This window comes from Sinohyriopsis cumingii, chromosome 3 (genome assembly GCF_028554795.1).
Source record: "Sinohyriopsis cumingii isolate HCF-2022 chromosome 3, ASM2855479v2, whole genome shotgun sequence".
NCBI lineage: Eukaryota > Metazoa > Mollusca > Bivalvia > Unionida > Unionidae > Sinohyriopsis > Sinohyriopsis cumingii.
Window position 1 is genome coordinate 61,110,082 of NC_142963.1, and position 9,256 is coordinate 61,119,337.

Sequence of the window (9,256 nt, forward strand, 5' to 3'; positions counted from 1 at the left end):
AAAACACAAGGGTGGTACAATATTTTCCTAAGCACTCTCATCTCACACTACACTCAGCCTATCATCAGATAACGGCTATTAAATTTCTTCGGTCAAGCATTCATTCACATCGAAATACTCATACGTTCTTGTATGGTAATACAACGTCGTAATAAAAGCACGGTATCAATTAATTTTCATATATACATCAATAAATTGCGTCACATCAGTACATATTCCTAATTCGTATATACTAAACATTATCACAGCAATCAGACGCATTTCTTTACATTACAACTCCTACAAAGTACACAATTATTTATTCAGATATTGATGCTCTGATATATCCATACATCCATATTAACTAATCTTACACACTTCAACCATTTTCCAAAATTCACAATTCAAGCATGTGTAAAATCTAATATATCACATGAATAAATGCACTAGTTTACTACGAATTAATCTAATAGCGAATTACAATATTAATTCGGACCACAAGCTAACACATAATATTCAAACTCATTTCTCAAATACGCATGTAAATTAAACACTACAAAGGTAATTCTACGTACTAAACGATCCTATTAATTAAATATACATACTACACATAATTACAATTACAATGCCGTAATATTCTGCAAAAATCGAGCTAATAACTTACTGACCTTTACGAAGCTTTGTCTTTCCTTAGAACCTTCTCTCTAAGTTTTCATGCCAAATTACGAGTAGCTTTCTCGGAGTAATCCTATTTGCTCAGCAATCTTCCCAGGAGAACTAAATTTTCACTTGCTAGTTAGAAATTATAATTCGGATCAAAATTGTTACCACACCCACTGTCTCAATTCCGATTGGATGTCTCTTTGATTCGAACCAATCATCTTAGCGGACAATGTCTTTCTCGCTCTCTATCCATGTGGGGCCGGTTTAAGAACACGCCCCGGTCCCTCGCGGTTCCTCTAATCATGGACAAAGCTGTAACACCTAGGTGGGAAGTCGCTCGATCTAACGCCTATGCCGATTCAAGATGATGGATTTTCTCTCTGGTCACGGTAACCTTGCGTAAGAGATTAACTCTAGCCTGCGGCATGTTCAGACATCAAACATGGTTTGTAATAATAATGCCTTAGTTTATACATGACTTACGAACTGTGGTTGAGCAAACGTGACAGTATGTATGTATGTATGTATGTATGTATGTATGTATGTATGTATGTATGTGTGTGTGTGTGTGTGTGTGTGTTTGTGTGTGTGTGTGTGTGTGTGTGTGTGTGTGTGTGTGTGTGTATGTATGTATGTATGTATGTACGAAAATAACCACATACCGTTTTGTAAATAAAAATGACAAAAACAGTATATAAGGATATTTGAATCAATAAGTTTTATTAGTTCAAGTATGACATTGGACAAGATTACTCAGTCCTGAGTTTTGTTTCCATAAACCTAGATTTTTGAGGAAAGACAATGCTAATATGAATACACCGATACAATTAAATATCTGTACCGGCCACAAGATGACAAGATGACGTCATGTCACGAAGCGCAGCGAAGCTGAGTATAAAGTCCGGTCAAGTTTATTTATCATATGTCATGCATCTTAACAACAACAATCAATATGGCATGACAATTAAAGTTGTTAAAAGTGATGAACAAATTATGCGGGTTGAGAAAAACATGTTATATATCCTAATGCAAGTGGCACTGAGCGGATATTAGAAGTAGATTTGGGGATGCTGTTACATTAACAGGCCCATTTCATGGATTGCCATTAGCTTCGAGAAACTTGTCCAGATAAAAATCAGTTATCTCCTTTGCATAAGAAATCTAGAAATACTCGCACTTCTTCTAAACCAATTGTTCTCGATCATTTGTGTAAATTGAAAAATAAAGAGAAATGTGTTGAGATACCACACCAAATTAAAAAGCAAATAGGACGAGACTATTCATTAGGGTAATTGGACAAGACTACTCATTAGGGTGATAGGACGAGACTACTCATTAGGGTGATAGAACAAGATTACTCAGTATGGTGATAGGACGAGACTACTCATTAGGGTGATAGAACAAGATTACTCATTAGGGTGATAGGACGAGAAACTCATTATGGTGATAGAACAAGATTACTCAGTATGGTGATAGGACGAGATTACTCATTAGGATGATAGGACGAGAAGAATGTTTGGGTTGAACAGAAGTAATAAATGTACGTTATATCCATTTTTGGCACGCGGAAACTATCGATTGTTTACAGAGATTGCCGAATAAGTTTTTCATTTGCAAAAGCAGATGTTTAAGTCTAATTAAATATTTTTTATGGTGTGCATACGTAACAAATGCGTTTTTATATGACTATAATAATATCACACCTTTGTACAATATAGGTGGCCAGTGACCATTAACATTAAATTTGAAATAGTAAAGAAAAGGAAATGAAACACTTATACAAGGGTAACCATATATGTAGTACTTTCTACATGTCACATGTATGTTTATATGCATGTATGCGTGCGTGCATGCATGCATTTATGTATGACTAGCTGTCTAAGTGACTTCATTTCCTCTTCAGCAAAGATTATATCAGATTAATAAAAATACGTATTATACATATTACAAGATTATGAGACACAACCGAGAACGTAAACAAGATAAACAAGAGAAATACATCGTCCACTAACGCATTTACAAGATGAAATATATAAATACATACAATCATATAGTATTCTCTAGGAAATATACATAAAAACACACATAACCATGCATGTACATTGTTGACTTGACTTCGCTTGCGAAGATTCAGGAAGAGGGATATCCACGTCTTTTGCACGCGTGCTGGTGGCTGAAGAACCCAATACGTGACAAGCACGTCCATCCACAGAGACAGCAGGAGAATGGCTGGGTAGTGGTGGGTGCTTCCGATGGTTCCTGGTTTTTCTTCGCCATCTTTTTTTCTCCAATCTTGCCCGTCAGTTTTGTTAAAAAATGGCAGTGGCCCGGTGTACGTCGCCAGCTTTCACGGTCAGCAGCTTGTGATGCCCATTGATCGATGCCAAGGTGGTGAGGATTTTTTCCCAAGGAGTCTTTATATCTCTTTCGAAGTGCCCCTCTATCACGGTGGCCAGTGGAATGCTCACCATTACAGTGCAATCTTTGGCAGGCGATGATCCTCCAACATGGACACGTGCCCTTCCCATCATAGCTGCATCTTCATGAGCGTGGCCTCAAAGCTGGGATCTCTGATTGTTTGAGGACTTCAGTGTTGGTGACGAAGTCACTCCAGTGGATGTTGAGGATAGTGCGGAGGCAGCGCTGATGGAAGCGTTCAAGGAGGCGGAGGTGGCGGCTGTAGGTGACCCAGGATTTGGCGCTATATAGGAGGGTGGTCAGTAAAACAGCTCTGTAGACGCTGATCTTTTTATCTCTATTGAGACTGGCGTTGTACCTCATTCGTTTACAGAGGCTGTCGAATGCGCTGTTTGCCTTGGCCAGTCTGTTGTCTATTTCTTTGTCGATCATGGCATCAGAGGAGATCATTAAGCCCAGTAGGTGAACTGGTGGACTACATTCAGCTCTCCCTGGTCAATGAAGACGCTTGGTGTCCGGTACTATTCCTTGGGAGCAGGCTGTTGAAGTGCCTGAAAGCAGGATGCTACGCTCTGTAAGGCGGTTTCCGTGTGGGCAACAAAGGCGTCGTCGTCTGCAAAGAAAAGTTATCTAATTAGTTTTTCCAAGGTCTTGGTGTGGGCCTGAAGTCGCGTTAAGTTAAGTTGAAGAGGTTGGCAGCAGTATGAAATCAAATATATATATATTAGATGTTTAGCTCTGTGGTCATTCTCTTTTCCACGGAGTTTGCATATCATAACTTTACCAACAGACATGATATTTAATTTCACTATTTCAGAGAGACACCATAACATCGATGGACATTTACGTCCAAGAAACCATATACTACTTGGTCTTAAGTCCAATTGAATATTTCTGAGGTGAATTAAATCACCCATTAGTTCCATATTTGCTTTCCAGGTAGTTTCTTCATAATTTTGAATAATATAAATAATATGCCGGTTCCAAACAATTTTGCCTTCTGTTTCTTCTCTAACAGCGTGATCTAAAAGAACATTTTCCATACCATATTTCTTGGTTGTTCTGTCAATATCTGGTATAAACCCCGTCTGTTTTAACGGGTTTGTCAGATACTGACATAAACGCACAATGAAATCTTTTTCCAGTTCAAAGTCCACTCGCCCTTACACAGTCGGATGAAAAAGAACAATTTCGTTTTATGTATGCATGCTTCCATTGACCAAAGTCCTAAGGTGCTACGCGTTGCCTCTGTAGGCGAATATTTATCGAAAGTTTGAATAGGTTGCGCTGCATATCTCTGATATAACTCAAGTTCTTCTATATTAAAGTTTGTACGGTACCAGACCATAGTTCACATCCATAATGGACCGAAGGTAGAATAATTCTTTTCCAAATTTTCATACTTGTTAAATGGTCCATTCCTCAGTCTCTGATACCAAAAAAATAAAATAATAAAAAATAAAAGAATTTAACAAATGTTTGCCTTTATCGCATGTTTCCTTTATTCCGTTTTAAGTTGCATGTTAGAGGTATGCCAACATATTTCTTGCTTTGACTACTAGAATTGGAGATCTTCCTAACAGTAAAGAGGGGATAACAGTCGTTACTTTTTTAGTAAGATAGTGCAACTTTTATCTGCGTTACATTTTTGTCTCCACCTTTTCGCATAGTTAGAAATTGCATCAAGCAGAAGAAGCATCGAGTGATGCGAATTAGACATTGCAGTCTTGTCGTCTGCTAATATGACACAAGGCAGGTGGAGATCGGTACGTTTTAGACTGCGCAAAGCGTGATCCTATTCAGTTATCGAATCATCGATCATTACAAGAAAGAACCGAGCAGACTAGATACGGCCCTGACCTACACCCTGCTTAATATCAAAGCGTGTGGACAGTTTGCCCGCAAATAAAACAGAAATTATTACTTTCACAAACGAGACTTTCATGATGTGCCAGGTTTTACTTTGATGCCAATTCTGCACAACCTGTAAAATAACCCACTGTGCCAAACTGTGTTGAATGCTTTAGCATTATCAAAAAATGTAGCATAGACAGGAGTATCTCTATCCATACAGTAGTACATACATTCTTTAATACAGAACGCTGCTGTGATACTACCGCAATTATTCCTAAGACGTCGTTGAAATGGATTTGGAAAAGAAATCTGCTTAGAAAATGTAACTAGTCTATTGTATATAATTTTTTCTAGGACTTTCTGAAGCACCGGAACTATAGTTATATCACGGTAATTATTCATTTCTAATTTGTTCTTTCTCCCTCCTTTAATGATTGGTATTACCAAACCTTGTTTAAAGTGGCACGGGAACTTCTCGGTCTCGTACACTTTTGTGAATATCATTTCAAGTAACTTTGCACTGGTTGGAGTGTCCTCAAACAGCAAATGCTCAGCAACAATACCGTCATGACCACATGCCTTATCTTTATTGGGAGAACTAATAGCACAACTCATTTCTTATCTAGTGGGGATTTTATTAACAACTTCATCAAAGTGGGAAAGGGTTTCTATGCTGTTTTCTAGCCTCTGCTAAGACCATCTGGTAATGATTCTCATCGTACAGACAAGTATTGTCAGGTAGTGACAAATTGGAAATATGATTTGCCCATAACTTTCTAGAGTCGTGTTACCAGTTTTCCGTTTGAGAAACTTATAAAACAGGGAAATATCGAGCTCTGCGTCCTCTTCAAGCTCGCTGAATTGTTCACTACCGTACATTTCTTTAGCTTTCAATAATTCTTTTGCAAACAGTTTCTTCGCTTTCTTATACTTCGCGTATGACGGATATTCCAAGCCTCTTGGTCGACCATTAGAGATCTATTCCCTACGTTTCAGCCGCATTTCCGTGTGAAACCCTTTTACGTTTAGTAGTTTCCGATAGGGGTTAGCGTACTGGCAAAACCTCTTTATGGACAGAAACCAAACTGGGTCATGTAAAATCTGTATCGTGTCTTGGATAATAATTTGAATGTTGACGTTCGTCACTAGTAATGCCTTATGCATTTGCGCTAAAAATTCATTGCGTGTTGCTTCCTTATACTTTTTTATTTGTTCTGCCGAGGCTGTCTTCCAATTTATGGAACAGATTATATGCTCGTCTGTCATTGTATTATGTATAAATGGTCTGACTAATTCTGTTTTTACAGGAAGATGATCTGAAATGTTCACATCCTGATCATCTGTTATTTCGGCCTTAACCGCTAAGTCGAATTAGAGTGATAGGACGAGATTATTCACTAGGGTGATATTCGAGATCGCTCATTAGGGTGATAGTAGGGGACAACTAATGACTCACACAGATTTTCTTGGCATTCATCACGAGACAGAAAACCGTTGCAGTGACATGAAAGGTGACGTCATACTCTACGACATAAAAAATATGTTTAACATGAACAAAACAATTACTGAGTGTTTCTTTAATGAGTTAAAAAGACACAAGAATTTTGAAGGTAAAATGAAAGGCTCTATTCATACGGGACTGATAATGAAACAACTGGTGTAATATAAAAGTGTATTAAAATACAATTTCAAATATAAAAGATACTGCTATTGTCTCACAAGGAATATTAAAAGGTAATTCATTTACTCAGGTCATTTACTCTCCAGATGTATAACATCATTATGAACAGAGTAGCGTTGTCTGTGTATAATGGTAAGAGATTTTATACGACAACGTAATCACAACACCTTATGGTCGCATCAATATCTTGAATTTAAGAGAAAGTCTAATCTCATCAAACGTTCGATTCCTTTGTTTTGCTACAAACAACTGCAGTCACTGGTTTCATTGCATCTGGAATAAAGTGATTCCCTTCTTGTCCTAGCTGCAAAAGACAATCAAACTCTGTGTATTTTCCCTGAAATCTTGATCGCAACCTTGTACTTCTTCTATACGATCACCCCACCCCCACAAATATGTATGTATGTATGTATGTATGTATGTATGTATGTATGTATGTATGTATGTATGTATATATAACAAAGACATACAAATGGTACTAACAGCTTTCTTGCTATGCGCTCATCATTAAGTGGTTAGTGTTAGGACTGGTCGGCCTGGTGTCAGGATAATGTGACTGGGTGGGCCATGATGCTACATGTCTGCGGCATGATTCCCCAGTGCTAGACATCACTATAAACTGCCATATTAAAGACATTGTAGCGATATGACTGAAACTTTTTAAAGCTACGTGAAAAATCCAAATCACAAACACACACACACGCACAAGCAAACACACACTTATCGAAGACAGTGTTTTGCCGTTTTCCTCATCTCGCTTTACACAAAACAAAGGTTGATCTAGCTATTGTATGACACTTTTGTCGGGTAAAATCACATTGGCTACCAATTAGTCATTTCTGAGTTGGCTTAGTGAAACTGGAATCATCAGCTTGACAAATTCTTGAATAATCATTGCTGACTGTGAACCAATTTTGTAAACTGGAAAAGCTTCTTTAGAAACACACTGTACGCAACAGTAATGGTAGAACCTAATACCGCGTTGTAAACTATGTCCATTATGTATCCTTTATCGCTAGACATGTAATTTTATTAGCTTGATGAGGCACTAATTTATACAATACTAATAATTCTGTCAGGTAAAATCCCATTTGCAAATCAGGTATTGACTTGTAATGTGCGCAAAAATGGGATAATTAGTTTTGCATTGTGCTGATTGGTGATATTGGATGGTGATCCAGTTGTCATTGGCGGTAGCTCTTTCAATGCTGTTTGCAACTGTGAGGATAGACTCTAGTATGCCGATGATGTGTTTTTTTCTCACTTGACATATATTTATTTATCAAGCTATAAAAATTATCCATAAAGCTTTCATGGAACTAGGCTCATTGTTAATTTCAACATTTATCATTATGTGTTGAGAAATAACTACTCCGCCACTTGTCAGTAGATTTTGTTGTCTGAGCTAGTTTCATTTCTTTTGTGTTGTGTTATTTCACTCAATGTGGTTTGTAGACATGTTTTTATATCAATCTTCTATTGGCTTTTGAAAGTGTAAGTGATTATGACTTTCATACTAAACATGTCATCCCATGTGCCTCATTTGATTTGTCCTGAACATCATACCAGTGTCTTGATGGTCAAGCACGAAATAAGTGTTACCCAGTAAAAATAAGTCCGATTATGATAAAATACCATCACTGAGAAGACGGAAGATCACCAGCAATACGTCGACTCATGCAAGATTGCAAGCTATATCGTTGATGATAGTTTGGATAGTATTGCCTATTTATTTTCCGCGTATAACTTTACTGAAAGGTAAACAACTACTCCTCTAATGTTAACCATTCTAACAAGCGTGGTTAAAGTTACAGATGTATCAACAACAAGGTAGCCAGTACACATTTACATTGTTAATTATTTGTTTAAAATCTTTTATTTCCAAATTGACTTCTGTTGTCTTCTTGAAAGTTACGTACTTAAAGATTATCAAACCTGCAATCAGACCATGCAGAGATAAGTCCAGCTTGAACGACAAAAGTGTGTCGAAATATCTCATTCCATTCTATGTAATGTGGTAATAAATCAATTAATTTTGTAAAATGTCCGAATTGGCGAGAGAAATAAGTTGTTGATCAATAATGTAACAGTATGAATTACAGCATCTAAAAATAATTTGGAAATTTCGGCAGCACTGGTTTTATTAAATATTTGATACTTGTTTTTGACTCGTTTGTCATCCATGTTTTCCAACACATTGCAGTCAAGCTTTTCTCGATTAACTCTTTTTATGCTCATTTCCCGCTGTTATTCTACAACTTAAGGTACTGTTACAAAATAAATGGATCTACATTTGTCTTAGATAAATCACTATTCTTTTATTCAGTTTTGACTTATTTGATTTCTTCGATATAAAAATAACTGAAAAATGGCTAAAGGTGGTAAAGAGTTTGAACTGAATGCAATTATTGGTGACTCTGGAGATGAATATGATGAGCTTTGGAAGTTAGATCATATAAGAGAGAGAGAGAGAGAGAGAGAGAGAGACAGACAGAGAGAGAGAGATAGAGATAGAGAGAGAGAGAGACAGAGAGAGAGAGAAGCTCAAATTCGGCTCGAGCAAGCTCATTTTTCTAAGTACTTGCCATGGGCAAGTCCAAACTATTCAGGAGGGAGGAGAAAGGAGTCCTGTCCCCTTTGTTATGCCACAATATATATATA